Source organism: Triticum aestivum, chromosome 4B, assembly GCF_018294505.1.
Source record: "Triticum aestivum cultivar Chinese Spring chromosome 4B, IWGSC CS RefSeq v2.1, whole genome shotgun sequence".
NCBI lineage: Eukaryota > Viridiplantae > Streptophyta > Magnoliopsida > Poales > Poaceae > Triticum > Triticum aestivum.
The window spans coordinates 476,078,924-476,087,213 of record NC_057804.1 but is presented as its reverse complement, the minus strand read 5'-3'; the positions used below and the strand labels follow the sequence as shown (position 1 = coordinate 476,087,213).

At 49.2% G+C, this 8,290-nt stretch overlaps 1 pseudogene; it reads right to left on the bottom strand.

Moving 5' to 3' along the window:
* Positions 1-2,213: 2,213 nt before the first annotated feature.
* On the bottom strand, positions 2,214-6,159 carry LOC123092806 (protein EARLY-RESPONSIVE TO DEHYDRATION 7, chloroplastic-like; annotated as a pseudogene).
* Between the last annotated feature and the right edge of the window lie 2,131 nt (positions 6,160-8,290).

Sequence of the window (8,290 nt, the reverse complement as noted above, 5' to 3'; positions counted from 1 at the left end):
CTGCATGCGCCTACTTCTGCTCACTGGACAGCTGTCAAAAGAATCATTCGATATATTAAGCATACTGTAGGCTTGGGACTATATTTCAAACGTTCCAATTCTACACTTGTCAGTGCTTTCTCTGATGCAGATTGGACAGGTTGCAGTGATGATAGAAAATCCACATGAGGTTTTGCGGTTTTCTTTGGATCTAATCTTATTTCATGGAGTGCCAGGAAACAAGCAACAGTGTCAAGGTCAAGTACTGAAGTTGAGTACAAGTCATTGGCAAATGCCACTGCAGAAATTATTTGTCTTGAATCTTTGCTTGAGGAATTGGGTGTAAAGCAACGTCGTACTTCATGTCTATGGTGTGATAATTTGGGGGCTACTTATTTAAGTGCAAATCCTGTTTTTCATGCCAGAACTAAGCACATTGAGATAGACTTTCACTTTGTACGAGAAAGAGTTGCAGAGAAGAAGTTGGAGATACGTTTTATTCCTTCCAAAGATCAAGTAGCTGATGGATTCACCAAAGCTCTACCATACAAGCCATTTGAAGCATTCAAGAACAATCTTAATCTAGGATAGGTAGTTCAGATTAAGGGAGGGTGTTAGACTTAGAGATATATCTCTTTGTAATCTCAACTACTTATCTCTTCCTCTCCCTTGTAACCTCATATCTCTTATTCTGCTGAATCCTAGCGATCGGTAGATACTTGTAAACCACGGCAGGGGTTATTCCTGCCCTCGATCAATAAAGCCCCGCGGCTCCTCTACGGAGGAGTAGGAACGCTTCCACCAAACCAATCTTACATAGCAAAGAAAAAATCGGCAATGTTACTCAGGAAATAGAGCAGTCCCGCTCCAAATTAGAAGAGTTGATGAACATGAATGCGGATCGCGTTGAGATATGTGTTGTGACCGATAAATTGAACGAATTACTCTATAAAGAAGAGTTAATGTGGCTGCAAAGGTCACGGATTGACTGGTTAAAGGAGGGGGGCAGAAACACCAAATTCTTCTACTCCAAGGCTGTATGGAGAGCACGTAGAAACAAATTAAAAAATTACAGGATCTTCATGGGAATATTTTCACTAACAAAAATGAGATGGGTGTTGCAGCCACCTCATATTTTGAATCTTTGTTCGTTGCTGACCCAAATGTGGATGTGTCCCACATCATTGATCTCATTTATCCAATTATTAGTGCTGAAGAAAATGATACCTTGTGTGCAGATTTTTCTATAAGGAAATCGAGGATGCTTTGTTTCAGATTGGACCTTTGAAGGCTCGGGGACCGGATGGATTTCCTGCTCATTTCTTTTAGCATAATTGGGCTACTATCAGAGAAGAGATCACTGCAGGGGTTAAGGAATTCTTTCGGACAAGTATTATGCCTATTGGAGTTAACGATACCACCATAGTGTTGATTCAAAAAAAAGACAACCCGGTTAAAGTCACTGATTTTCGTTCTATAAGCCTTTGTAATGTTATTTATAAAGTGGTTTCTATATGCTTGGTGAATAGGCTCAGGCCTATGCTTAATGCAATAATTTCTCGGGAGTAAAGTGCTTTTATTCCGGGGCGAATGATCACACACAATGCCTTGATAGCTTTTGAATGCATCCACCATATCAAACAAGAAAAAGATCCTACAACAAGTTGTTGTGCATACAAGCTTAGTTTTTCAAAGGCATATAATCGGATAGACTGGAATTACCTTAAGCAAATGATGCAAAAGCTTGACTTTGCTCATCGATGGGTTGATCGGATAATGTCTCATGTAACCACTATGAGATGCTCCTTAAAATTTAATGGAGCCATCTAGAATTCTTTTGCACTGACGAGAGGTCTTCGGTAAGGTGATCCTTTGTCCCCGTATTTATTTCTTTTTGCATTTATTTATTTCTGTTCTTGACGTTTGTATTTATTTATTTTTGTTCTTGACGGTTTGTCTACTCTCATCGATAAAGGAATTACAGATGGAGAGCTCCTGGCATTTCACACCTCCTCCTCTTTGCTGATGATACATTGTTATTTTTGTTTTTCAAGGCTTGTGACTGTGTATCTTAAATATGCAGAGCCGGGTGTTGCTCATTTGCTTTGTATATATACTTTGGGAAAATGTCTTTTCCAAAAGAAGGAAAAATGTATGTCTTCCCTTCCCTATACATTCCCGCACCACGGCAGAACAACAGAAACCGGTGGCCTCACTCTCTCGACACGATCCCACAAAAGAACTCACGAAATAGGTCTATGTTGCATGTTCACATACACATCACAGTACGCAGAACTACACAACCCACAAGCGGCAGTGCAACACCCAACTAAATCTGCTAGCTATTCAGCTCAAGGAACGTACATCACCATTACACAGCACAGTGGAACCACCTTAGCCCACACAAAGAAACTCGACAAGAACATAATATACAGTGGAGCCATCATCGACCAGTGCACGACGACGGCTTACTTCTTCTTTTGCAGGCTTATCGATTGCTTGGCCACAGCGTGCGCCGCCGAGCTCGCGAGGGACAACTTCTTGATGTGTCCCTTTGGGTCGAGCGCTTTCCGAATCTTGAAGACGGCCCACGCGACCCCAAGAGCGTTTCCGGTGGCGTGGAGGTAGTCCTGTGTTATCTCTCCTGCTTGATCACCGTACCTGCAAAAATGACAAGACAATTATCAACGATCCTGTCGACCGGCGGCATCCAACAATTACTACTGCGCAAAAGATCTTGCTTATGACTGGTTGCTGAACCAAGAACATTTGAAATTCTGAATGAAGCATAGATGTAATACAGTGTATGTGCATTACCTGTGCGTTACAACTGAAGTTGTGACAACTGATGATGTTTTCATCACGTTCTTGCCAGATACCTCAACAGCATCCCATACTTTACCTGAACCATCGAGTAAGTAAAGAGTCAACAAATAATAATATGTGATGCAGTAACGGTTTGCACATATCAAATCTAAAGAGGTGGCATGCTATAAAATCTTATTGCAGCCAACATCAGGGCCCTTGCATCCAATATAGTATTCGTGCAAGCCAGCCGGCAAACCACTGTTTTGGGCTCTTGAACTTATACAAGCAGAATTCTGACCACATATTAGCAGCTCTTATAACTGGTTTAGACTTCAGTTAAGGCATCTTAACCAAGTGTACTCTACAATAGTACACTAAATACCTGGGATTTGCTTGGGAGGCCCAATGTAGAGCATAATAAAATCCAAATCATAATATGATTTCATCCTATCTGGTACTTTGGTGATGTGACCATTAATCCGATGCATATTTAGATCAACAAATTCAATTTTTATTCGGAACAGAATCACGGACCACGTAGACTTCTAACTTAAAAGTTCAGAAACAACAGAATACCTAGCATTCTACTAGCTGCCTTTATATTCAACCATTTCATAAGAATACAGATAAAAGCGGGTAAAATTCATATTTTGCCAAGCAAATGTAACATGCACAGCTAGTGGCAAACGCTTACCAAATCCGTCCAGCGAAGCAAGAATAACTTCGCCAGGCATTAACTTGAAGAACTTCTGTGCAGGTTTGGAGTTGACTACAGTGCTGGTAACAAATCCCGAGACCTTGAGAACACCTGAGAGAATTGAGTTTGCTACCTTGTTCGACATTTTAGTGACCCTTCTGGCCCTGCAGAAGACAAAAGAGAAATGCATAAGCCAACTGCATCGAATCGACTGGAGGACCGCATAAAATTGATTACCTTAAATATAGAGCACATCTAGATATACCCTATTTATTGCACATCTAAGTGCCTCAATCAAACAGAAAGACAATACTCGCACGAATGTCCGCGTAAAATCAATGACATAGGACTTGGATGTACAATACGTAGGGCACATCTAAATGTGGTTTGGCAAAACTGTAAATATTTCTATAAACATGATAACAATAGTCAATAAACAACCTAAAGGGAAATAAAACTATCTCAGAATGAGATTAGGATAGCGGCCCATACTGTCAAAAGTCAAAACAAAATAACTTCTACCTATACTGCTATGCATATTTCCATTAAGATATAGTGCTAGTATACTGAGTAGCTTGCCACTTCAGCCCAGGCATGCTTTGGTAAGGATCCGGATCAAGTTGAAAACATCTCACTCTAAGCCTCTTTAATGATATCTTTAAATTTAGCATCATAATGCACACATGTAGGCATGGCAAAAATTCATCATAATGCACACATGTCGGCATGGCAAAAATATCACTGGTCGTTATCAAGATATGCCAGGTGTCTTCAAGCATAGGAAAAATTAATGGACACTGGTGGCATTGGCTAAGTTCATGGTCAATTTTTCATAATAAAGATGTGTCGTCGTCTTAATGGGGGTTACATCTGGGTGAGACATTTTGTTTGCACAACCAAAAAAGGGTTTGTCTTGTCCATGTCTTTTTTTAGACAACGGAAGAGAACATGCAGAAGACCCTACTGCATAACTGACAAACAAAAGACCCTGCTCTGTTGAATAGAGCTACTGTAATATAACTTCATAATCTTACTATTAAAACATTGTAACCGCATAATCAATAGGAGTATTTTCTGTTCATCAAGTGCAATGCATTGAAGGACTAGTAAGAACCCTGACTATTCTGGACATGACAGGTAACGAAGCTATAACTGATTATCCAAATCCTGATCTTAGACGATGCAAGTAATGGCAAAAGGTGAATCATCTCATTCATTAAATTTTAGATCATCCAATGCTGCAGCTTAACAGGAGCATTAGAAATGTAAATTTAGTGTATCATTTAGTTCATCAAATGCCAGATTAAGAAAGTGCATCTAAGCTACTCCAGTGTGAGCTGCTCTGCAACATAGAGATAAACGGTAGGCCAATAAAGAAGTAGAGTAAGTTTCTTCATCCATACCTCTTCATCCTCTTGAGGGAGCTCGGCTTCACCTGCGTAGGCTTGCCGTTGGCCCCCGCACCCTTCTTCAACACCGCCTCCCCGCATTTGAGGCCCGAGGCTGTGATGTCGCCGCACCAGATGATGCCCCTTACCAGCTGCCCCGAGCCCTTGGCGATAAGCCTCGCCACCGACGAGCTGTAGTCGTCCACGTTCGGCGCGATTGTCGTCCAGAACGCCGCGGACTGCTCCTCAATCTCCTCCTTCTTGTCCCCGGCAGCCTCCTCCGGCGTGATCTCCGACACCGCCCTAGTGTCCATTACCTCCGACTTGCCGCCCGCCTCCTCGTCGACCTGCTTGACGGAGAAGGTTGTGTACTCCTTCAGGACCCTGTCCAGCTCCTCCAGCACCTGCTCCTGCCCTTTCCCGGCGACCGTGAGCCCGTAGCTCAGCGCCGCCTCCCGGTCCGCGTCCGTCTCCGCCACGTCGTCCTCCTTGTCGTCAGGGTGGTCGCTGTGCGGACGTGGAGCGAGAAGAAGTAGTGGCCGGCGTCGAGCTTGACGACAGCGACGTCGCTGGCGAGCGGCCACTGCACGGGCTCCTGCGCGTCGGTGGAGCGGCCGCTGCTGAGGAAGCTGAAAAACCCGCGCCGCTGGTTGGACTTGTCCGGGGTGAGGCGCGCGAGGACGGCGACGCAGTGGTCTCCCTGGCGGAGGCGCACGACGGAGAGCGTGCCGGCGCCGAGGTCGAGGCTGCGGTCGGGGTCGACGAGGTGGAGCTGCGCGCCCGGCACGTCGACGAGGGCCTCCTCCACCGTGGGCGGGGCTGGGGCGGCGTCCTCGGCCGCGTCGGCCGGGAAGAGGTTCTCGGCCATCTCGTGGGGGTCCATGGTGGGGTAGAGCGATTCGCCTGCGCCGGTGGCGGTGCTGGCGGCGGGGTTGTACTGGAAGGCGGTGTTGTGGTCGGGGTGGGACTGGGGTACCTCCGGGTACATGCTCTGCTGCTTGGAGGCGGAGGCCATGGCGGGTTCGCTGGTGGGCTGCTGCGTCGTGTCACACACAGTTCGCCGGATCGAGAGAGAGGGGAACGAGCCAACGAGGTGGGGAGGATGAAACGGGCGCAGGGGATTTTAATACGCGAGGGGTGGAACCGGCGAGGGCGACGGTTCATTCGCGGTGGCGCCCAGGTGCGCGGGGATTTGCTGCGCCCGTGACGGCGACGTGGAGCTGGTCGGCAGCGTGTGAGAGACGGGACGGCCGTGCGTCCGCGGCGGCACACCGGTGGGCACAGAGATGGCGGTGGCAAAGGGGGATCCGGGTTCCCCGATAGACGAGAAGACTTTGGAAGAAAGCAACCGGAAGGCAAGGGAGGAGGACGCGTAGACACCGTGGGGATGGCCGGGGGAACAGCTCACCGGCCACGGAGGTGCCAGCAGCAAAAGAATACTTATGGCTTTGGGAAGGCGAACACGGACTGGCGCGCTCCAGAGTTTCACGTGTGTGCAGCTTGTCGGCACCTGGCGGTCCTGCCGTTGCACACTTCGGAGCGACGATCGACGGTAGTACTACTACTACGTCGGTTTTCCGTTCACCGCGTCGCCGACAGCAGACGGTAGTCAACATGTTTTCTGTTTTCCGCTGCCGTGCACGGGCGGGTCGGCGGAGCAGCGCGGCGGACCGTGGGCATCAAATCTATCGTCGGGCTTCCACATTTGTCTGCCCATTTTCTTGATCTTTACGGATGTCTTTGGTTGTCCGCGTCGTTTTTCACACTTTGCATATTGGTCCCAGCTGACTGCACATTTGTCTGACGGTGAAGAAATAGGCAAAAAAAAAACTATCATTTGGGTTTGTGTCTGCATATAGACTGACTGTATTAGAGCAACTCCAACGCGCGGACCAAAAAGACATGGTATTTGTCCTTTTTTGTCTGTTTGCGTCGGCCAGGCGAACGGCCGCGTCCGTTTTTTCATATGGGTCGGCTTGAGCCCAACAGGAAGCCGCGTGGGAAGTGCAGGGCGGTCTGCGAGGGGGACGAGAACACCGGTTTCTTCCACGCGAGCGCCTCCCATCGCCGCCGAGCCAACATGATCCGTGCCCAGGACGTGGGCGGGGAAACGGTGCTCGACCACGCGGGGAAGGCGGCGGCGCTGCTTTCCTTCTACTCCGAGCTGCTGGGCAGGGCGCGTCCCTCCGTCTGGTGGTTTGATCTGGCCGGCTTGTACCGCGACGCCGCGCAGGTCGACGCAACTGCCCTGGTTGCTCCGTTCTTGCCCGACGAGATCAAAGACGCGACGACCTCAGTCCCGCGTTCTACCAGGCTGCCTGGGATACCGTCTCCGGGGACCTGCAGCGCCTCTTCGACGCGGTCCACGCCGGGACCGCGAACCTCGACGCCATTAACCGGGCGTACATCGCACTCCTGCCCAAGGGGGTGGGTGTGCCCACGCCTGGCGCCTTCCGGCCCGTCTCCCTTCAAAACGGGGATGTCAAGATCCTGTGCCGCGGCCTCACCTCGAGGTTGCGGCAGCAGATCGGGGGCATCATCGACGTCGACCGGTCCGGGTTCTTGGCGGGGAGAAGCATCTTCAAAAATTTCGTGTACGCCGCCGAGATGATCCAGTGTTGCCACAGGCGTAGCGCCCCCGCCCTCGTCTTCAAGCTCGTCTTTGCCAAGGCGTTCGACTCGGTCGACTGGGGGCGCTCCGGCAAATTCTCGCGGTGCGCTAGTGGAGGCCCCCCCTGGTGCTTCAGTACGCCGACGACACGCTGGTCATCCTCAGGGCGGAGCGCGGTGCGGCTGCCCGCCTTCGCCGCATCCTTGACGACTTCGCGGCGGCGACGGGGCTGGACATAAACTTCTCCAAGAGCACACTTGTCCCCATGCACATGTCTGCCGAGGTGTTGGGGGAGACCGTTGGCGCTCTTGGTTGCGCCGTCCAGGGGTTCCCACTGGCCTATCTCGGACTCCCGTTATCGTGGGAAAAGCTCACCTTCGCCGACTTCCTCCCCATGCTTGCGAAGGTGGACAAGTACCTATCGGGCTGGCGGGCTCGGCTCCTCTCCCCTGCCGAGCGGCTGGTCCTGCTCAGCGCGGTGCTGGACTGTAGGACCTTGAAGTATGTCTAGAGGGGAGTGATTAGACAACTTGACCAATTAAAAACTTAACCTTTTTCCAATTTTAGAGTTTGGCAGATTTTAGCTACTTTAGGACAAGTCAAGCAATCATCACACTATTCAAGCAAGCATGCAAAGAGTATATAGGCAGCGAAAATTAAAGCATGCAACTTGCAAGAAAGTAAAGGGAAGGGTTTGGAGGATTCAAACGCAATTGGAGACACAGATGTTTTTGGCGTGGTTCCGATAGGTGGTGCTATCGTACATCCACGTTGATGGAGAATTCAACCCACGAAGGGTAACAGCTG